Consider the following 23,280-nt stretch of genomic DNA (forward strand, 5'->3'; position numbering starts at 1 on the left):
TCTCCAAAATAAGTCAACATCAAAACTCCACTCTTGAAATTTCCTTTGGAAACTAATACAAGGAAAAACAGGAAATTGGGTGATGTCACTTCCTGTCTTTAAGCAGGACAATTCCCCATAAAGCTCCCCTTCAAAGACAACATGGAAGACTCTCCACAAAAAAGTCACAGGTAAGTTCATTTTTTCTTAATATACTTTTGTTTTACCTACTTTGTTAAAATATACCAACTTTTCTGTGTTAATCCTGTGTTTTAATTTACATACATATATAAATATATATACACACAGCATATGTGCATTTCAAACCCACAGTCCATGAACACACTGTGGTGGAGGGTAACTATCACAAGACATTACACTCATACTGTGTGCATCTGCGCCTGTATCACTCCACCACACAGAAAACAGCATGAAAAACCTTTCCCAGTTTCCAAAGATTTCCAACGTTAATGTGTTGATTTGTACAGAGACTTCTACATGTGTAACTTGTAGAACAGCGTGTATCATATGTACAGAAATAAACTGCAGCTGAAGAGTCCTTTAGCATCATTTATTGTGCATGTGTTTTTTTTGGGGACTTCTCACTGGTGCTCACAATTTATTATTACATGGGTAGTACACACACACACACACACACACACACACACGCGCACACACATACTAACAAGCAATTTTTACATGTTTATATGTCATCAAAGGTACAGAGATATTATTGTTTATTTAATGTTTCTTTTGAAAATGTTAGTTTGCTAATCGCAATGTCATGAAATCTTGTATCCTGTGTAAAAACCCCAGCTGCTGTGGTTGCTATGGTGACAGCGATGCTTGTTAATGTTAGCGCAGATCTTTTCGACATGTTATTATGTTGTTTTTTGTTGTTGTGATTTTCTATCTTTCATTGGTTAAATGATAGAATATGGGTTTTCTGGTTAAGTTTCACTTTCTAAATGTTTACTCGATTTGTAATCAACTCGTTATTTTTAGTATTTTAACATGCTGTTTGTAGTGGTTGATCATTCCTGTTCATATTTGTTATTATGACATTAGGCTACTTACGTTATTTATGTGACCTACAGGACATTGTTGTGCTGCGCTTAACATTACACAGCACAATATAGCAACTTAGATTTCCAGATGAAATTTTTTTTTTACTAACGGACCTTGAGGGGAGGAGAGTCTGCCAGTCTCTCTCTCTCTCACATGCACACACACGCACGCAATTTCATTTTTCCATGTTTTTACAGTAAAGGTTCACAGACCCAGTACTGCCGCTTGCCTCGTGATGTTAACAGTGCCAGAACAAAACGCAGCATCACAGCGAGTAGACAGAATTGTCGGGGTACACAAGCTGGCTTGGTATTGTGAAACAGTGCGGTTGTGCACAGCTGGATCTCTTGAGTTGTCGCGTATTTGTTCACTGAACGTATGGATGGACAGGTAGCTAGCTCACGTTAGTTGTAGGAACTAAGCACAGCTTAGCTTGCTCTAGCTAGAAGTGTCCAATACAGCGATACGCTGTATAATGATCCCATAAAGTAAACTTCATATCATTTTAAGCAACGGATCATCCAGCATATTGCAGAGAGGAAGAGCATGTTAAAGCAATGAAAAAAAGAAAGCAAAAACATGAAGGCATTGTGTAAGGCATTGTTTTATCGCTTCGACAAGAGCTTAATCGGGTGATTGTGTCTGTAGCCACGCTGTCGATGTATTGCATAAAGGCGCATTTTTCGCCGCTTTCATCGCTTACGGCCATACCACTCTGAACACGCCCGATCTCGTCCGATCTCGGAAGCTAAGCAGGGTCGGGCCTGGTTAGTACTTGGATGGGAGACCGCCTGGGAATACCAGGTGCTGTAAGCTTTTCTTCTTAGCTATGTTTCTTTTCATTTTTGCCTCTTTTCACGTACAACGTGGCTTCATTTCTTTAGGGTTTTATTTTATGCTTTCTTTCTTGCTTTTAGGTTTAGAACTGTAGCATTTTGGAGCTTAGTAAGTGCACCGGGTTCTCATAAACGTATGTATGTTTGTCTTATCAATTTCACCAAAACAACTCCATGTTTCTTTACTTTTACATCTTTCTCTTACCTTCATGTATTATGCCGTTTGTGTGTGCGAACACTTTCGGAGCAATTATCTAGGTGCGTTGGACCGCACGCCACTCAAAGCTTTTATTAACGGAACTGGAGGTTGGTTGCGTCGAGTTCAACTCCGTCCAATCATTTTGGGATTAGAACATGGTTTTACTCTTGAATCCCTTTCGACATTATATGTGCTATGTACATTTTAATGGGTGTTGTTTTGGGAAGGGATAGACTAATTTTAGTTACTGCAGCCTTTCTTTCGTTTGCTAACTATATTCATTCTGTTCCTTCTACCAGGGGAGCCAAGTCTGTCTCTCACTCATACATACATACATACACACACACACACACACACACACACACACACACACACACACACACATTAACAAGCAGTTGATTTTTTACATGTTTATATATCATCACAGGTACAGAGATATTATTTTTTATTTTATGTTTCTTTTGAAAATGTTAGTTTGCTAATCGCAATGTAATGAAATCTTGTATCCTGTGGAAAAGCACAGTGGAAAAAATATTATTTCTTAATAAAAGTGAATAAAGTCACCACAGTATTCATAAGCATAACCATTTTCCCATCTTTGAAAAACACTGCAACAGTCTTAAAAACATCTCAACATAAACATCTCATGTCCTATTTGGTTTATTTAAACATTGACTGAAATCAACCTGTTTTTTGACACTAGTAGACCTCCAAAACCATTACCTACACATCAAAAACAGATTAGATGAATGAATGAACCACACAAAATCATATTAAGGTGTTTTTATTTCTATTGTTGGCAGTGACTATTCCCATGCTGTCACTGGTGCAAAACAGCCAAGAGATCCATCACAAATAGTTGAAATGACAATAAAGGTTTAGCCAGCAGGGGGGTTTGTGTGCACATGAAGCCTCCAGATATGAACCTTTTTTTGAACCAATTGGATGGAAAGCTTCAAGGATTCATCTGGCAATCACTACAAAAACAAACAAAAATGTTTTAAAAAATAGAATTTAGCATTTACAAGTTACAAGTTCAATAAAAGAAAATCAGCAATCATAAATTCTCCAAAATAAGTCAACATCAAAACTCCACTCTTGAAATTTCCTTTGGAAACTAATACAAGGAAAAACAGGAAATTGGGTGATGTCACTTCCTGTCTTTAAGCAGGACAATTCCCCATAAAGCTCCCCTTCAAAGACAACATGGAAGACTCTCCACAAAAAAGTCACAGGTAAGTTCATTTTTTCTTAATATACTTTTGTTTTACCTACTTTGTTAAAATATACCAACTTTTCTGTGTTAATCCTGTGTTTTAATTTACATACATATATAAATATATATACACACAGCATATGTGCATTTCAAACCCACAGTCCATGAACACACTGTGGTGGAGGGTAACTATCACAAGACATTACACTCATACTGTGTGCATCTGCGCCTGTATCACTCCACCACACAGAAAACAGCATGAAAAACCTTTCCCAGTTTCCAAAGATTTCCAACGTTAATGTGTTGATTTGTACAGAGACTTCTACATGTGTAACTTGTAGAACAGCGTGTATCATATGTACAGAAATAAACTGCAGCTGAAGAGTCCTTTAGCATCATTTATTGTGCATGTGTTTTTTTTGGGGACTTCTCACTGGTGCTCACAATTTATTATTACATGGGTAGTACACACACACACACACACACACACGCACACACATACTAACAAGCAATTTTTACATGTTTATATGTCATCAAAGGTACAGAGATATTATTGTTTATTTAATGTTTCTTTTGAAAATGTTAGTTTGCTAATCGCAATGTCATGAAATCTTGTATCCTGTGTAAAAACCCCAGCTGCTGTGGTTGCTATGGTGACAGCGATGCTTGTTAATGTTAGCGCAGATCTTTTCGACATGTTATTATGTTGTTTTTTGTTGTTGTGATTTTCTATCTTTCATTGGTTAAATGATAGAATATGGGTTTTCTGGTTAAGTTTCACTTTCTAAATGTTTACTCGATTTGTAATCAACTCGTTATTTTTAGTATTTTAACATGCTGTTTGTAGTGGTTGATCATTCCTGTTCATATTTGTTATTATGACATTAGGCTACTTACGTTATTTATGTGACCTACAGGACATTGTTGTGCTGCGCTTAACATTACACAGCACAATATAGCAACTTAGATTTCCAGATGAAATTTTTTTTTTACTAACGGACCTTGAGGGGAGGAGAGTCTGCCAGTCTCTCTCTCTCACATGCACACACACGCACGCAATTTCGTTTTTCCATGTTTTTACAGTAAAGGTTCACAGACCCAGTACTGCCGCTTGCCTCGTGATGTTAACAGTGCCAGAACAAAACGCAGCATCACAGCGAGTAGACAGAATTGTCGGGGTACACAAGCTGGCTTGGTATTGTGAAACAGTGCGGTTGTGCACAGCTGGATCTCTTGAGTTGTCGCGTATTTGTTCACTGAACGTATGGATGGACAGGTAGCTAGCTCACGTTAGTTGTAGGAACTAAGCACAGCTTAGCTTGCTCTAGCTAGAAGTGTCCAATACAGCGATACGCTGTATAATGATCCCATAAAGTAAACTTCATATCATTTTAAGCAACGGATCATCCAGCATATTGCAGAGAGGAAGAGCATGTTAAAGCAATGAAAAAAAGAAAGCAAAAACATGAAGGCATTGTGTAAGGCATTGTTTTATCGCTTCGACAAGAGCTTAATCGGGTGATTGTGTCTGTAGCCACGCTGTCGATGTATTGCATAAAGGCGCATTTTTCGCCGCTTTCATCGCTTACGGCCATACCACTCTGAACACGCCCGATCTCGTCCGATCTCGGAAGCTAAGCAGGGTCGGGCCTGGTTAGTACTTGGATGGGAGACCGCCTGGGAATACCAGGTGCTGTAAGCTTTTCTTCTTAGCTATGTTTCTTTTCATTTTTGCCTCTTTTCACGTACAACGTGGCTTCATTTCTTTAGGGTTTTATTTTATGCTTTCTTTCTTGCTTTTAGGTTTAGAACTGTAGCATTTTGGAGCTTAGTAAGTGCACCGGGTTCTCATAAACGTATGTATGTTTGTCTTATCAATTTCACCAAAACAACTCCATGTTTCTTTACTTTTACATCTTTCTCTTACCTTCATGTATTATGCCGTTTGTGTGTGCGAACACTTTCGGAGCAATTATCTAGGTGCGTTGGACCGCACGCCACTCAAAGCTTTTATTAACGGAACTGGAGGTTGGTTGCGTCGAGTTCAACTCCGTCCAATCATTTTGGGATTAGAACATGGTTTTACTCTTGAATCCCTTTCGACATTATATGTGCTATGTACATTTTAATGGGTGTTGTTTTGGGAAGGGATAGACTAATTTTAGTTACTGCAGCCTTTCTTTCGTTTGCTAACTATATTCATTCTGTTCCTTCTACCAGGGGAGCCAAGTCTGTCTCTCACTCATACATACATACACACACACACACACACACACACACACACACACACACACACACACATTAACAAGCAGTTGATTTTTTACATGTTTATATATCATCACAGGTACAGAGATATTATTTTTTATTTTATGTTTCTTTTGAAAATGTTAGTTTGCTAATCGCAATGTAATGAAATCTTGTATCCTGTGGAAAAGCACAGTGGAAAAAATATTATTTCTTAATAAAAGTGAATAAAGTCACCACAGTATTCATAAGCATAACCATTTTCCCATCTTTGAAAAACACTGCAACAGTCTTAAAAACATCTCAACATAAACATCTCATGTCCTATTTGGTTTATTTAAACATTGACTGAAATCAACCTGTTTTTTGACACTAGTAGACCTCCAAAACCATTACCTACACATCAAAAACAGATTAGATGAATGAATGAACCACACAAAATCATATTAAGGTGTTTTTATTTCTATTGTTGGCAGTGACTATTCCCATGCTGTCACTGGTGCAAAACAGCCAAGAGATCCATCACAAATAGTTGAAATGACAATAAAGGTTTAGCCAGCAGGGGGGTTTGTGTGCACATGAAGCCTCCAGATATGAACCTTTTTTTGAACCAATTGGATGGAAAGCTTCAAGGATTCATCTGGCAATCACTACAAAAACAAACAAAAATGTTTTAAAAAATAGAATTTAGCATTTACAAGTTACAAGTTCAATAAAAGAAAATCAGCAATCATAAATTCTCCAAAATAAGTCAACATCAAAACTCCACTCTTGAAATTTCCTTTGGAAACTAATACAAGGAAAAACAGGAAATTGGGTGATGTCACTTCCTGTCTTTAAGCAGGACAATTCCCCATAAAGCTCCCCTTCAAAGACAACATGGAAGACTCTCCACAAAAAAGTCACAGGTAAGTTCATTTTTTCTTAATATACTTTTGTTTTACCTACTTTGTTAAAATATACCAACTTTTCTGTGTTAATCCTGTGTTTTAATTTACATACATATATAAATATATATACACACAGCATATGTGCATTTCAAACCCACAGTCCATGAACACACTGTGGTGGAGGGTAACTATCACAAGACATTACACTCATACTGTGTGCATCTGCGCCTGTATCACTCCACCACACAGAAAACAGCATGAAAAACCTTTCCCAGTTTCCAAAGATTTCCAACGTTAATGTGTTGATTTGTACAGAGACTTCTACATGTGTAACTTGTAGAACAGCGTGTATCATATGTACAGAAATAAACTGCAGCTGAAGAGTCCTTTAGCATCATTTATTGTGCATGTGTTTTTTTTGGGGACTTCTCACTGGTGCTCACAATTTATTATTACATGGGTAGTACACACACACACACACACACACACGCACACACATACTAACAAGCAATTTTTACATGTTTATATGTCATCAAAGGTACAGAGATATTATTGTTTATTTAATGTTTCTTTTGAAAATGTTAGTTTGCTAATCGCAATGTCATGAAATCTTGTATCCTGTGTAAAAACCCCAGCTGCTGTGGTTGCTATGGTGACAGCGATGCTTGTTAATGTTAGCGCAGATCTTTTCGACATGTTATTATGTTGTTTTTTGTTGTTGTGATTTTCTATCTTTCATTGGTTAAATGATAGAATATGGGTTTTCTGGTTAAGTTTCACTTTCTAAATGTTTACTCGATTTGTAATCAACTCGTTATTTTTAGTATTTTAACATGCTGTTTGTAGTGGTTGATCATTCCTGTTCATATTTGTTATTATGACATTAGGCTACTTACGTTATTTATGTGACCTACAGGACATTGTTGTGCTGCGCTTAACATTACACAGCACAATATAGCAACTTAGATTTCCAGATGAAATTTTTTTTTTACTAACGGACCTTGAGGGGAGGAGAGTCTGCCAGTCTCTCTCTCTCTCACATGCACACACACGCACGCAATTTCATTTTTCCATGTTTTTACAGTAAAGGTTCACAGACCCAGTACTGCCGCTTGCCTCGTGATGTTAACAGTGCCAGAACAAAACGCAGCATCACAGCGAGTAGACAGAATTGTCGGGGTACACAAGCTGGCTTGGTATTGTGAAACAGTGCGGTTGTGCACAGCTGGATCTCTTGAGTTGTCGCGTATTTGTTCACTGAACGTATGGATGGACAGGTAGCTAGCTCACGTTAGTTGTAGGAACTAAGCACAGCTTAGCTTGCTCTAGCTAGAAGTGTCCAATACAGCGATACGCTGTATAATGATCCCATAAAGTAAACTTCATATCATTTTAAGCAACGGATCATCCAGCATATTGCAGAGAGGAAGAGCATGTTAAAGCAATGAAAAAAAGAAAGCAAAAACATGAAGGCATTGTGTAAGGCATTGTTTTATCGCTTCGACAAGAGCTTAATCGGGTGATTGTGTCTGTAGCCACGCTGTCGATGTATTGCATAAAGGCGCATTTTTCGCCGCTTTCATCGCTTACGGCCATACCACTCTGAACACGCCCGATCTCGTCCGATCTCGGAAGCTAAGCAGGGTCGGGCCTGGTTAGTACTTGGATGGGAGACCGCCTGGGAATACCAGGTGCTGTAAGCTTTTCTTCTTAGCTATGTTTCTTTTCATTTTTGCCTCTTTTCACGTACAACGTGGCTTCATTTCTTTAGGGTTTTATTTTATGCTTTCTTTCTTGCTTTTAGGTTTAGAACTGTAGCATTTTGGAGCTTAGTAAGTGCACCGGGTTCTCATAAACGTATGTATGTTTGTCTTATCAATTTCACCAAAACAACTCCATGTTTCTTTACTTTTACATCTTTCTCTTACCTTCATGTATTATGCCGTTTGTGTGTGCGAACACTTTCGGAGCAATTATCTAGGTGCGTTGGACCGCACGCCACTCAAAGCTTTTATTAACGGAACTGGAGGTTGGTTGCGTCGAGTTCAACTCCGTCCAATCATTTTGGGATTAGAACATGGTTTTACTCTTGAATCCCTTTCGACATTATATGTGCTATGTACATTTTAATGGGTGTTGTTTTGGGAAGGGATAGACTAATTTTAGTTACTGCAGCCTTTCTTTCGTTTGCTAACTATATTCATTCTGTTCCTTCTACCAGGGGAGCCAAGTCTGTCTCTCACTCATACATACATACACACACACACACACACACACACACACACACACACACACACACATTAACAAGCAGTTGATTTTTTACATGTTTATATATCATCACAGGTACAGAGATATTATTTTTTATTTTATGTTTCTTTTGAAAATGTTAGTTTGCTAATCGCAATGTAATGAAATCTTGTATCCTGTGGAAAAGCACAGTGGAAAAAATATTATTTCTTAATAAAAGTGAATAAAGTCACCACAGTATTCATAAGCATAACCATTTTCCCATCTTTGAAAAACACTGCAACAGTCTTAAAAACATCTCAACATAAACATCTCATGTCCTATTTGGTTTATTTAAACATTGACTGAAATCAACCTGTTTTTTGACACTAGTAGACCTCCAAAACCATTACCTACACATCAAAAACAGATTAGATGAATGAATGAACCACACAAAATCATATTAAGGTGTTTTTATTTCTATTGTTGGCAGTGACTATTCCCATGCTGTCACTGGTGCAAAACAGCCAAGAGATCCATCACAAATAGTTGAAATGACAATAAAGGTTTAGCCAGCAGGGGGGTTTGTGTGCACATGAAGCCTCCAGATATGAACCTTTTTTTGAACCAATTGGATGGAAAGCTTCAAGGATTCATCTGGCAATCACTACAAAAACAAACAAAAATGTTTTAAAAAATAGAATTTAGCATTTACAAGTTACAAGTTCAATAAAAGAAAATCAGCAATCATAAATTCTCCAAAATAAGTCAACATCAAAACTCCACTCTTGAAATTTCCTTTGGAAACTAATACAAGGAAAAACAGGAAATTGGGTGATGTCACTTCCTGTCTTTAAGCAGGACAATTCCCCATAAAGCTCCCCTTCAAAGACAACATGGAAGACTCTCCACAAAAAAGTCACAGGTAAGTTCATTTTTTCTTAATATACTTTTGTTTTACCTACTTTGTTAAAATATACCAACTTTTCTGTGTTAATCCTGTGTTTTAATTTACATACATATATAAATATATATACACACAGCATATGTGCATTTCAAACCCACAGTCCATGAACACACTGTGGTGGAGGGTAACTATCACAAGACATTACACTCATACTGTGTGCATCTGCGCCTGTATCACTCCACCACACAGAAAACAGCATGAAAAACCTTTCCCAGTTTCCAAAGATTTCCAACTTTAATGTGTTGATTTGTACAGAGACTTCTACATGTGTAACTTGTAGAACAGCGTGTATCATATGTACAGAAATAAACTGCAGCTGAAGAGTCCTTTAGCATCATTTATTGTGCATGTGTTTTTTTTGGGGACTTCTCACTGGTGCTCACAATTTATTATTACATGGGTAGTACACACACACACACACACACGCGCACACACATACTAACAAGCAATTTTTACATGTTTATATGTCATCAAAGGTACAGAGATATTATTGTTTATTTAATGTTTCTTTTGAAAATGTTAGTTTGCTAATCGCAATGTCATGAAATCTTGTATCCTGTGTAAAAACCCCAGCTGCTGTGGTTGCTATGGTGACAGCGATGCTTGTTAATGTTAGCGCAGATCTTTTCGACATGTTATTATGTTGTTTTTTGTTGTTGTGATTTTCTATCTTTCATTGGTTAAATGATAGAATATGGGTTTTCTGGTTAAGTTTCACTTTCTAAATGTTTACTCGATTTGTAATCAACTCGTTATTTTTAGTATTTTAACATGCTGTTTGTAGTGGTTGATCATTCCTGTTCATATTTGTTATTATGACATTAGGCTACTTACGTTATTTATGTGACCTACAGGACATTGTTGTGCTGCGCTTAACATTACACAGCACAATATAGCAACTTAGATTTCCAGATGAAATTTTTTTTTTACTAACGGACCTTGAGGGGAGGAGAGTCTGCCAGTCTCTCTCTCTCACATGCACACACACGCACGCAATTTCATTTTTCCATGTTTTTACAGTAAAGGTTCACAGACCCAGTACTGCCGCTTGCCTCGTGATGTTAACAGTGCCAGAACAAAACGCAGCATCACAGCGAGTAGACAGAATTGTCGGGGTACACAAGCTGGCTTGGTATTGTGAAACAGTGCGGTTGTGCACAGCTGGATCTCTTGAGTTGTCGCGTATTTGTTCACTGAACGTATGGATGGACAGGTAGCTAGCTCACGTTAGTTGTAGGAACTAAGCACAGCTTAGCTTGCTCTAGCTAGAAGTGTCCAATACAGCGATACGCTGTATAATGATCCCATAAACTAAACTTCATATCATTTTAAGCAACGGATCATCCAGCATATTGCAGAGAGGAAGAGCATGTTAAAGCAATGAAAAAAAGAAAGCAAAAACATGAAGGCATTGTGTAAGGCATTGTTTTATCGCTTCGACAAGAGCTTAATCGGGTGATTGTGTCTGTAGCCACGCTGTCGATGTATTGCATAAAGGCGCATTTTTCGCCGCTTTCATCGCTTACGGCCATACCACTCTGAACACGCCCGATCTCGTCCGATCTCGGAAGCTAAGCAGGGTCGGGCCTGGTTAGTACTTGGATGGGAGACCGCCTGGGAATACCAGGTGCTGTAAGCTTTTCTTCTTAGCTATGTTTCTTTTCATTTTTGCCTCTTTTCACGTACAACGTGGCTTCATTTCTTTAGGGTTTTATTTTATGCTTTCTTTCTTGCTTTTAGGTTTAGAACTGTAGCATTTTGGAGCTTAGTAAGTGCACCGGGTTCTCATAAACGTATGTATGTTTGTCTTATCAATTTCACCAAAACAACTCCATGTTTCTTTACTTTTACATCTTTCTCTTACCTTCATGTATTATGCCGTTTGTGTGTGCGAACACTTTCGGAGCAATTATCTAGGTGCGTTGGACCGCACGCCACTCAAAGCTTTTATTAACGGAACTGGAGGTTGGTTGCGTCGAGTTCAACTCCGTCCAATCATTTTGGGATTAGAACATGGTTTTACTCTTGAATCCCTTTCGACATTATATGTGCTATGTACATTTTAATGGGTGTTGTTTTGGGAAGGGATAGACTAATTTTAGTTACTGCAGCCTTTCTTTCGTTTGCTAACTATATTCATTCTGTTCCTTCTACCAGGGGAGCCAAGTCTGTCTCTCACTCATACATACATACACACACACACACACACACACACACACACACACACACACACACACACATTAACAAGCAGTTGATTTTTTACATGTTTATATATCATCACAGGTACAGAGATATTATTTTTTATTTTATGTTTCTTTTGAAAATGTTAGTTTGCTAATCGCAATGTAATGAAATCTTGTATCCTGTGGAAAAGCACAGTGGAAAAAATATTATTTCTTAATAAAAGTGAATAAAGTCACCACAGTATTCATAAGCATAACCATTTTCCCATCTTTGAAAAACACTGCAACAGTCTTAAAAACATCTCAACATAAACATCTCATGTCCTATTTGGTTTATTTAAACATTGACTGAAATCAACCTGTTTTTTGACACTAGTAGACCTCCAAAACCATTACCTACACATCAAAAACAGATTAGATGAATGAATGAACCACACAAAATCATATTAAGGTGTTTTTATTTCTATTGTTGGCAGTGACTATTCCCATGCTGTCACTGGTGCAAAACAGCCAAGAGATCCATCACAAATAGTTGAAATGACAATAAAGGTTTAGCCAGCAGGGGGGTTTGTGTGCACATGAAGCCTCCAGATATGAACCTTTTTTTGAACCAATTGGATGGAAAGCTTCAAGGATTCATCTGGCAATCACTACAAAAACAAACAAAAATGTTTTAAAAAATAGAATTTAGCATTTACAAGTTACAAGTTCAATAAAAGAAAATCAGCAATCATAAATTCTCCAAAATAAGTCAACATCAAAACTCCACTCTTGAAATTTCCTTTGGAAACTAATACAAGGAAAAACAGGAAATTGGGTGATGTCACTTCCTGTCTTTAAGCAGGACAATTCCCCATAAAGCTCCCCTTCAAAGACAACATGGAAGACTCTCCACAAAAAAGTCACAGGTAAGTTCATTTTTTCTTAATATACTTTTGTTTTACCTACTTTGTTAAAATATACCAACTTTTCTGTGTTAATCCTGTGTTTTAATTTACATACATATATAAATATATATACACACAGCATATGTGCATTTCAAACCCACAGTCCATGAACACACTGTGGTGGAGGGTAACTATCACAAGACATTACACTCATACTGTGTGCATCTGCGCCTGTATCACTCCACCACACAGAAAACAGCATGAAAAACCTTTCCCAGTTTCCAAAGATTTCCAACTTTAATGTGTTGATTTGTACAGAGACTTCTACATGTGTAACTTGTAGAACAGCGTGTATCATATGTACAGAAATAAACTGCAGCTGAAGAGTCCTTTAGCATCATTTATTGTGCATGTGTTTTTTTTGGGGACTTCTCACTGGTGCTCACAATTTATTATTACATGGGTAGTACACACACACACACACACACGCGCACACACATACTAACAAGCAATTTTTACATGTTTATATGTCATCAAAGGTACAGAGATATTATTGTTTATTTAATGTTTCTTTTGAAAATGTTAGTTTGCTAATCGCAATGTCATGAAATCTTGTATCCTGTGTAAAAACCCCAGCTGCTGTGGTTGCTATGGTGACAGCGATGCTTGTTAATGTTAGCGCAGATCTTTTCGACATGTTATTATGTTGTTTTTTGTTGTTGTGATTTTCTATCTTTCATTGGTTAAATGATAGAATATGGGTTTTCTGGTTAAGTTTCACTTTCTAAATGTTTACTCGATTTGTAATCAACTCGTTATTTTTAGTATTTTAACATGCTGTTTGTAGTGGTTGATCATTCCTGTTCATATTTGTTATTATGACATTAGGCTACTTACGTTATTTATGTGACCTACAGGACATTGTTGTGCTGCGCTTAACATTACACAGCACAATATAGCAACTTAGATTTCCAGATGAAATTTTTTTTTTACTAACGGACCTTGAGGGGAGGAGAGTCTGCCAGTCTCTCTCTCTCACATGCACACACACGCACGCAATTTCATTTTTCCATGTTTTTACAGTAAAGGTTCACAGACCCAGTACTGCCGCTTGCCTCGTGATGTTAACAGTGCCAGAACAAAACGCAGCATCACAGCGAGTAGACAGAATTGTCGGGGTACACAAGCTGGCTTGGTATTGTGAAACAGTGCGGTTGTGCACAGCTGGATCTCTTGAGTTGTCGCGTATTTGTTCACTGAACGTATGGATGGACAGGTAGCTAGCTCACGTTAGTTGTAGGAACTAAGCACAGCTTAGCTTGCTCTAGCTAGAAGTGTCCAATACAGCGATACGCTGTATAATGATCCCATAAAGTAAACTTCATATCATTTTAAGCAACGGATCATCCAGCATATTGCAGAGAGGAAGAGCATGTTAAAGCAATGAAAAAAAGAAAGCAAAAACATGAAGGCATTGTGTAAGGCATTGTTTTATCGCTTCGACAAGAGCTTAATCGGGTGATTGTGTCTGTAGCCACGCTGTCGATGTATTGCATAAAGGCGCATTTTTCGCCGCTTTCATCGCTTACGGCCATACCACTCTGAACACGCCCGATCTCGTCCGATCTCGGAAGCTAAGCAGGGTCGGGCCTGGTTAGTACTTGGATGGGAGACCGCCTGGGAATACCAGGTGCTGTAAGCTTTTCTTCTTAGCTATGTTTCTTTTCATTTTTGCCTCTTTTCACGTACAACGTGGCTTCATTTCTTTAGGGTTTTATTTTATGCTTTCTTTCTTGCTTTTAGGTTTAGAACTGTAGCATTTTGGAGCTTAGTAAGTGCACCGGGTTCTCATAAACGTATGTATGTTTGTCTTATCAATTTCACCAAAACAACTCCATGTTTCTTTACTTTTACATCTTTCTCTTACCTTCATGTATTATGCCGTTTGTGTGTGCGAACACTTTCGGAGCAATTATCTAGGTGCGTTGGACCGCACGCCACTCAAAGCTTTTATTAACGGAACTGGAGGTTGGTTGCGTCGAGTTCAACTCCGTCCAATCATTTTGGGATTAGAACATGGTTTTACTCTTGAATCCCTTTCGACATTATATGTGCTATGTACATTTTAATGGGTGTTGTTTTGGGAAGGGATAGACTAATTTTAGTTACTGCAGCCTTTCTTTCGTTTGCTAACTATATTCATTCTGTTCCTTCTACCAGGGGAGCCAAGTCTGTCTCTCACTCATACATACACACACACACACACACACACACACACACATTAACAAGCAATTGATTTTTTACATGTTTATATATCATCACAGGTACAGAGATATTATTTTTTATTTTATGTTTCTTTTGAAAATGTTAGTTTGCTAATCGCAATGTAATGAAATCTTGTATCCTGTGGAAAAGCACAGTGGAAAAAATATTATTTCTTAATAAAAGTGAATAAAGTCACCACAGTATTCATAAGCATAACCATTTTCCCATCTTTGAAAAACACTGCAACAGTCTTAAAAACATCTCAACATAAACATCTCATGTCCTATTTGGTTTATTTAAACATTGACTGAAATCAACCTGTTTTTTGACACTAGTAGACCTCCAAAACCATTACCTACACATCAAAAACAGATTAGATGAATGAATGAACCACACAAAATCATATTAAGGTGTTTTTATTTCTATTGTTGGCAGTGACTATTCCCATGCTGTCACTGGTGCAAAACAGCCAAGAGATCCATCACAAATAGTTGAAATGACAATAAAGGTTTAGCCAGCAGGGGGGTTTGTGTGCACATGAAGCCTCCAGATATGAACCTTTTTTTGAACCAATTGGATGGAAAGCTTCAAGGATTCATCTGGCAATCACTACAAAAACAAACAAAAATGTTTTAAAAAATAGAATTTAGCATTTACAAGTTACAAGTTCAATAAAAGAAAATCAGCAATCATAAATTCTCCAAAATAAGTCAACATCAAAACTCCACTCTTGAAATTTCCTTTGGAAACTAATACAAGGAAAAACAGGAAATTGGGTGATGTCACTTCCTGTCTTTAAGCAGGACAATTCCCCATAAAGCTCCCCTTCAAAGACAACATGGAAGACTCTCCACAAAAAAGTCACAGGTAAGTTCATTTTTTCTTAATATACTTTTGTTTTACCTACTTTGTTAAAATATACCAACTTTTCTGTGTTAATCCTGTGTTTTAATTTACATACATATATAAATATATATACACACAGCATATGTGCATTTCAAACCCACAGTCCATGAACACACTGTGGTGGAGGGTAACTATCACAAGACATTACACTCATACTGTGTGCATCTGCGCCTGTATCACTCCACCACACAGAAAACAGCATGAAAAACCTTTCCCAGTTTCCAAAGATTTCCAACTTTAATGTGTTGATTTGTACAGAGACTTCTACATGTGTAACTTGTAGAACAGCGTGTATCATATGTACAGAAATAAACTGCAGCTGAAGAGTCCTTTAGCATCATTTATTGTGCATGTGTTTTTTTTGGGGACTTCTCACTGGTGCTCACAATTTATTATTACATGGGTAGTACACACACACACACACACGCGCACACACATACTAACAAGCAATTTTTACATGTTTATATGTCATCAAAGGTACAGAGATATTATTGTTTATTTAATGTTTCTTTTGAAAATGTTAGTTTGCTAATCGCAATGTCATGAAATCTTGTATCCTGTGTAAAAACCCCAGCTGCTGTGGTTGCTATGGTGACAGCGATGCTTGTTAATGTTAGCGCAGATCTTTTCGACATGTTATTATGTTGTTTTTTGTTGTTGTGATTTTCTATCTTTCATTGGTTAAATGATAGAATATGGGTTTTCTGGTTAAGTTTCACTTTCTAAATGTTTACTCGATTTGTAATCAACTCGTTATTTTTAGTATTTTAACATGCTGTTTGTAGTGGTTGATCATTCCTGTTCATATTTGTTATTATGACATTAGGCTACTTACGTTATTTATGTGACCTACAGGACATTGTTGTGCTGCGCTTAACATTACACAGCACAATATAGCAACTTAGATTTCCAGATGAAATTTTTTTTTTACTAACGGACCTTGAGGGGAGGAGAGTCTGCCAGTCTCTCTCTCTCTCACATGCACACACACGCACGCAATTTCATTTTTCCATGTTTTTACAGTAAAGGTTCACAGACCCAGTACTGCCGCTTGCCTCGTGATGTTAACAGTGCCAGAACAAAACGCAGCATCACAGCGAGTAGACAGAATTGTCGGGGTACACAAGCTGGCTTGGTATTGTGAAACAGTGCGGTTGTGCACAGCTGGATCTCTTGAGTTGTCGCGTATTTGTTCACTGAACGTATGGATGGACAGGTAGCTAGCTCACGTTAGTTGTAGGAACTAAGCACAGCTTAGCTTGCTCTAGCTAGAAGTGTCCAATACAGCGATACGCTGTATAATGATCCCATAAACTAAACTTCATATCATTTTAAGCAACGGATCATCCAGCATATTGCAGAGAGGAAGAGCATGTTAGAGCAATGAAAAAAAGAAAGCAAAAACATGAAGGCATTGTGTAAGGCATTGTTTTATCGCTTCGACAAGAGCTTAATCGGGTGATTGTGTCTGTAGCCACGCTGTCGATGTATTGCATAAAGGCGCATTTTTCGCCGCTTTTATCGCTTACGGCCATACCACTCTGAACACGCCCGATCTCGTCCGATCTCGGAAGCTAAGCAGGGTCGGGCCTGGTTAGTACTTGGATGGGAGACCGCCTGGGAATACCAGGTGCTGTAAGCTTTTCTTCTTAGCTATGTTTCTTTTCATTTTTGCCTCTTTTCACGTACAACGTGGCTTCATTTCTTTAGGGTTTTATTTTATGCTTTCTTTCTTGCTTTTAGGTTTAGAACTGTAGCATTTTGGAGCTTAGTAAGTGCACCGGGTTCTCATAAACGTATGTATGTTTGTCTTATCAATTTCACCAAAACAACTCCATGTTTCTTTACTTTTACATCTTTCTCTTACCTTCATGTATTATGCCGTTTGTGTGTGCGAACACTTTCGGAGCAATTATCTAGGTGCGTTGGACCGCACGCCACTCAAAGCTTTTATTAACGGAACTGGAGGTTGGTTGCGTCGAGTTCAACTCCGTCCAATCATTTTGGGATTAGAACATGGTTTTACTCTTGAATCCCTTTCGACATTATATGTGCTATGTACATTTTAATGGGTGTTGTTTTGGGAAGGGATAGACTAATTTTAGTTACTGCAGCCTTTCTTTCGTTTGCTAACTATATTCATTCTGTTCCTTCTACCAGGGGAGCCAAGTCTGTCTCTCACTCATACATACAAACACACAAACACACACACACACACTAACAAGCAATTGATTTTTTACATGTTTATATATCATCACAGGTACAGAGATATTATTTTTTATTTTATGTTTCTTTTGAAAATGTTAGTTTGCTAATCGCAATGTATTGAAATCTTGTATCCTGTGTAAAAACCCTAGCTGCTGTGGTTGCTATGGTGACACAACAGCATGCCTGTTAATGTTAGTGCAGATCTTTTCGACATGTTATTGTGTTGTTTTTTGTTGTTGTGATTTTCTATCTTTCATTGGTTAAATGATAGAATATGGGTTTTCTGGTTAAGTTTCACTTTCTAAATGTTTACTCGATTTGTAATCAACTCGTTATTTTTAATATTTTAACATTCTGTTTGTAGTGGTTGATCATTCCTTTTCATATTTGTTATTATGACATTCATTAGGCTACTTACGTTATTTAAGTGACCTACAGGACATTGTTGTGCTAAGTTTAACATTACACAGCACAATATAGCAACTTAGATTTCCAGATGAAATTTTTTTTTTTACTAACGGACCTTGAGGGGAGGAGAGTCTGCCAGTCTCTCTCTCTCTCACATGCACACACACACACACACACACACACACACACACACACACACACACACACACACACACACACGCACGCAATTTCATTTTTCCATGTTTTTACAGTAAAGGTTCACAGACCCAGTACTGCCGCTTGCCTCGTGATGTTAACATTGCCAGAACAAAATGCAGCATCACAGCCAGTAGACAGAATTGTCAGGATACACAAGCTGGCTTGGTATTGTGAAACAGTGCGGTTGTGCACAGCTGGAGCTCTTGAGTTGTCGCGTATTTGTTCACTGAACGTATGGATGGACAGGTAGCTAGCTCACGTTAGTTGTAGGAACTAACCACAGCTTAGCTTGCTATAGCTAGAAGTGTCCAATACAGCGATAGGCTGTATACTGATCCCATAAACTAAACTTCATATCATTTTAAGCAACGGATCATCCTGCATATTGCAGAGAGGAAGAGCATGTTAAAGCAATGAAAAAAAGATAAGCAAAAACACCAAAGGAATTGTTTAAGGCATTGCTTTATCACTTCGAGAAGGGCTTAATCAGGTGAGTGGGTCTGTACCGACATATTCTGGAGGAGGAGTGGACGGCATGCCACACCCACCCTCTATACTAACCTCAACTCTCTATAGCAGGGTGAAACTTTGGAGCACGGCTCCATCCCCCATGAATATTTCTGCTCCATTCATGATGCTGGTTGAGAAACTGTAGGGTTATGCCTCCTAACATGACTGATATCAAAAATAGGCAGCTATCACATTTTTCTAGATGGCCCATGTTTTAAACTGTCTGACCGTTTCAACCGGTTATTGTGTCTGCTCTCTGCCTAACCTCATTTGGGCGGCTTACTCTCTCCCTTACAGGTCTGCTCAAGAATCTGAGCTGATGCTGTTGACCAGGGTCTGCCATCTACTCCAGGATCAGGTTGTCACCATCTACACTGATTCTCATTCTGCATTTGGGGTTGCTCATGACTTCAATAAGATTTGTCACTCCGGGGGTTTCGTGTCTTGGAAGGTAAGCCCATTTCTAATCCAGGACTAGTGTCTGAAACTTTGTCTGCATGTACACTACCAGCTTGGCTGGCTATCATAATGGTCAAGGGTCATGACTCAACCTCTGAGTCTGACACGGCCACTGGCAATGCTTCAGCAGATGAGATTCCACGTTGGGCAGCTGTTAATGCCCCCTCATGCCCATACACTATATCCTCGATGTGTGAAGCTATCGCCATGTTTTCTCATTGCTTTGTGCCGAATAATATCAACCTGCATTTCTTACAAACTCAGAGTACACAACAGGACTGCTCTCACTGGGTTGATTAGGGCTGTAGTCCTGATTAAAATGGTCTAATGGCGTGTCACCCTTCCTAAATCTATTTTTCCATTTCTTGTGCGTCATTTTCATGGGATTTCACATGTTGCACAAAGGGGGAGTGATGGCTAGCATTCAAAAAACAGTTTTGTATTCCTGCAAAACGTCTCACTGTAAAACTCCTCCTAGATTGCTTTTTAACCTGTGCCAGAAGCAACCAGGGTAAAACACAAGCCAAATATGATGCCTTACCGGCTCCAGAATATCGCTTTCAGTGTCTACAGATAGACTTTATGCACATTCCACCTTGTGGTCAGTTGAAGTACTTGCTAGTGATTGTAGGCAGGTTTTCCAAGTGCACTGAGGCATTTCCTTGTTCTAAGGAAGACTTTCAACAGGCCTGTCATCACACTGGAACTTACACTAACTTCATTTAGATTTAAAAAACTGATCAAAATGTTTCCTCCTTCATTTAAATCATCACATCCGTGTTCAGGGAATTCTTGCATCCTTACGGGACTCCCAGGAAGTTCAAGAAACACGTGTAAGAGCCCTGCTGTTCACACTGCTTTTTGTAACCCTATTCAGATATTTCTATCAACAAAAATTCAAAAGAAAAAGAACAACAAAACTCCCCAAAACTGTGCAAACCATCTTAAAACAATAAAGCTGTTCTAGGTACAGCTGCAATTTAGCGAATCCTGAAAAATGTATTTCATCAGTTCCACTCCTTGGGCCTCTGTGTTTCTTTGCTCCTATAAGGCTTGTCTTGTACATATTTGTTTGTTGGTGGAGTTGTTTGTGTTAACATTGCTTGTTTACACTCACCTGCTGTCAGAGGGTATATGTATTTTTTCTGTCATTTAGGCATCTGATAAAGTGACAAAAGAATTAATCTACAAAACCAGACTGAGTCGATCTACTAATAGGTGGTAGCGTTGTAACACTGACAGTGGTAGAAAAGAGAAATTTTTTAAAACCAGAATTTATTTTTCACGTTACATTCTATATTAAATAAAAAATAAATTTACTTCAGATCTCAAGGCACAGCTGTCTACTGTATGGAAAATAGTAAATTGTTAATAAATAGATTTAATTAAGTATTGAACGCAGAACATTCGCATTGGCTGAATGAACCTTTCACTCTTCTGTCATGTCTATCTGCCTAACTATCAGGTGTTTGTGTGTTTTTACTCACTCACTCACTCACTCACTCACTCACTCACTCACTCACTCACTCACTCACTCACTATCTGTCTCTCTCAATGTCACATTCTCTCACTCTCATTCTTGCATGCTGGCCTTCGGTAACACTGCCCTCCACCACCTGCACCTCCCGTTCTCCACCTGTACCTTGTGGCCTCTGCCCCCTGCCCTTCCACCCCACCTGGCTGACTGAGAGAGTACTTGGCCATTCCAGCCAATCCAAGCATCAGGGTCAGCTGTTACAGAGGACAGACGAGTGTCACACAGTACACTGATCTAAGCCCTCTATTCACCCCTACACTGATCTAAGTCCTCTATTCACCCCTACACTGATCTAAGCCCTCTATTCACCCCTACACTGATCTAAGCCCTCTATTCACCCCTACACTGATCTAAGCCCTCTATTCACCCCTACAATGATCTAAGCCCTCTATTCACCAGTACACTGATCTAAGCCCTCTATTCACCCCTACACTGATCTAAGCCCTCTATTCACCCGTACACTGATCTAAGCCCTCTATTCACCAGTACACTGTAATGATACATTGCAAACTGCCCTGACTGCCTCTGTCCCAAATGCAGAGCTCCAGTGTGAGATCTGTCATCAACTCCACTAGCCAGCAGTCTGGCAGGAATGATCCACAAAGCATCAGCTATTATGGATCTCTGTATGGACCTCCATTCTCAGACGAGGACCATGGCAAGACTTTAAGGCCCATGCAGTCAAGAGTTTGCCAGTCTAAGACCACATCTTGTTTTATTAATGGACTAAACAAGGTGCAGTTTGTTTGAGTCGAAACATCTGGTTTATGAAGCTCATGTGATACACCCATCATCTTTAACCCAAACTGGATCAACTGCACCAGTCATTGAAGCTATGGTGGCATTCACAACAAATAAACAAAGAAGGATATACGACTGGAGCGGCTCAAAGTGGTGTGTGTTTTACTGCTTGCGGTGAGCTAGAAGAGTGGTGGATGTTGTGTCATAAGTATCTGGCGAAAAGCCTTTATACAAGAGTATGTGTCCCTGAACTATTTCCCTAAGGAGAGAGAGCATGAGGGGCAAACAAGAAAGAAAAGAGCCTGAGATTTGGAGAAACATGTTTACCCTCAGCACATCTTTGTCTGGCTTCCATGAACAAAGTTGAAGCTCTCAGATGAATACAATCTTCTGAAAGGCACAAACAGGGATTGAAACTGTGGGCTTTGGTTTATAAAACTAACACCTTGCCACTTGGCCATCATGCCTTAGAAGCAAGTCATGAACTGGTCTTTAACAATGCACGAGCTTGCACCTTAAGTCTGACAGTAGAAAAGCCTTGAAAGGGTTGGAAGTTACTAAAATATTGACAGCCTTCTGACTCATGAGTAACTGTCATTGGAAGCTGATCGTGCACTATCGATAGCATCAGCGTAAAGCACAGCTGTATATGCTTCCAAAATGAACCCCTTCTAGAGAGGATATATCTAAATTCTAAAGCACATGCAGTTGTTCTAAAGATCAGTCAACTAGGCTGGAGGTGCTGAGTATGGAACCAAGGACCTCTGACATGCAAAGTATGCACTCTAGCACTGAGCTACACTCCCGCCACTCTCAAACTTTGAGGTAGTAACGCTAAAAAGAATATCTGCAACTGTTTGTCAGCTAATTTGCAGGAGTCAAATGTGTAGCAGAAACGTTGTGTTGGGTGCCTGAGGACTGTTCAATTTCTCAATCAACATTTTGGTGTAGTCAACCAGGATCACGTCCATGTCACCTCAAAGAGAAACACCTGGGTTACCTCTGCCACATGGGGTGGTAAATAGTCTACCATAAATTACCGCAAATGGTGACAATTTGGTGGTGGCACTGGGCGCCATTCTGATCTCACAACACTGCTGACCACCTTGTGGTCAGATTCAGAGGTTGTGTCATGACACTTGACCTTTACGATAACCAGCCGAGCTGGTAGTGTACATGCAGACAAAAGTGCAGAGACTAGTCCTGGATTAGATATGAGTTTACCGTCTGAGCTGCGGAACCTCCTGGAGTGCCAAATCTTACCCAAGTCATGAACAACCCCAAACGCATAACAGGAGTCAGTGTATATGGTGACAAACTGATCCTGGAATAGATGGCAGGCCCTGGTCAATG

The 23,280-nt window shown here is 38.8% G+C and overlaps 6 non-coding genes across 6 annotated transcripts; all 6 read left to right on the forward strand.

Moving 5' to 3' along the window:
* Nucleotides 1-1,744: 1,744 nt before the first annotated feature.
* On the forward strand, nucleotides 1,745-1,863 carry LOC145659837 (5S ribosomal RNA). Its single transcript, XR_014125971.1, has one exon. It is a non-coding gene; the product is annotated as a 5S ribosomal RNA (ribosomal RNA).
* A 3,018-nt stretch (nucleotides 1,864-4,881) lies between these two features.
* LOC145659839 (5S ribosomal RNA) lies at nucleotides 4,882-5,000 on the forward strand. Its single transcript, XR_014125974.1, has one exon. It is a non-coding gene; the product is annotated as a 5S ribosomal RNA (ribosomal RNA).
* Nucleotides 5,001-8,016: 3,016 nt separating this feature from the next.
* Nucleotides 8,017-8,135, forward strand: LOC145659841 (5S ribosomal RNA). The gene has a single exon (XR_014125977.1). It is a non-coding gene; the product is annotated as a 5S ribosomal RNA (ribosomal RNA).
* Nucleotides 8,136-11,145: 3,010 nt separating this feature from the next.
* On the forward strand, nucleotides 11,146-11,264 carry LOC145659843 (5S ribosomal RNA). The gene has a single exon (XR_014125978.1). It is a non-coding gene; the product is annotated as a 5S ribosomal RNA (ribosomal RNA).
* Nucleotides 11,265-14,278: 3,014 nt separating this feature from the next.
* LOC145659845 (5S ribosomal RNA) lies at nucleotides 14,279-14,397 on the forward strand. The gene has a single exon (XR_014125980.1). It is a non-coding gene; the product is annotated as a 5S ribosomal RNA (ribosomal RNA).
* Nucleotides 14,398-17,389: 2,992 nt separating this feature from the next.
* Nucleotides 17,390-17,508, forward strand: LOC145659848 (5S ribosomal RNA). The gene has a single exon (XR_014125981.1). It is a non-coding gene; the product is annotated as a 5S ribosomal RNA (ribosomal RNA).
* The last annotated feature ends 5,772 nt before the right edge of the window (nucleotides 17,509-23,280 follow it).

Source organism: Electrophorus electricus, chromosome 1, assembly GCF_041902795.1.
Source record: "Electrophorus electricus isolate QZ-2024a chromosome 1, ASM4190279v1, whole genome shotgun sequence".
NCBI lineage: Eukaryota > Metazoa > Chordata > Actinopteri > Gymnotiformes > Gymnotidae > Electrophorus > Electrophorus electricus.